Raw genomic sequence first — 693 nt, 5'->3', positions numbered from 1 at the left:
ACCGCCATCAATGCGCCGATCTGGTAATTGAGGATTGTTACAATAGCTTCTTTCTCTCAGACCCGCACCAGGCGCTCAACCAGCGGAACAGCGACTCGGTACTCAACTACGGCCCTAAGTTCGAGGCACAATTCGAGGCGTTCCTGTCCTTGTATGGGTTCGAGGAGAGGGCGAGCACCTTCGTTGCCTCTGGCAAGGTTCGAACTTGAACGGGCCAATCTCGGTTTGGTGCGATTGTCGGCGGGCGGAACTAAATCGAGCCGCATGCGATGGTGCAGGCCTTGCTCGACAAATACCACAGAGAGGGACCGGTCATCACCTGGGAGGAGGAGGTCCGGCGTACCATCTCCCAGATCCGTAACGAGAACAACGTCCACTACCTCACCATGGTACCTACCTTCACACTCATTATTACGAATTATTATTATTATTATGTTTTTGTTATTTCTTATTATATTTTATTTTATTTTGATAGGAGTTGAGCTGATTTCCTTCTTCGGCGTGGTGTCACTAGGCGCTTGCCCAGAGGAACGCGGATCAGGTGAAGGTCCATGGGCCGAGGGTGGAGGAGCAGCTGGAGCATCTGATCGCCACCTGCGGCAAAAATCCGACCAAGGAGTTCACCGCCACGGTGAAAGAGTGGACCGTACGCCGCAAGCAGTCCTCATTCATTTGCAGTCCGTTCGCCTCACC

Source organism: Acanthamoeba castellanii (assembly GCF_000313135.1).
Source record: "Acanthamoeba castellanii str. Neff unplaced genomic scaffold scf7180000084770, whole genome shotgun sequence".
NCBI lineage: Eukaryota > Discosea > Longamoebia > Acanthamoebidae > Acanthamoeba > Acanthamoeba castellanii.
This window is presented reverse-complemented; position numbering follows the sequence as displayed.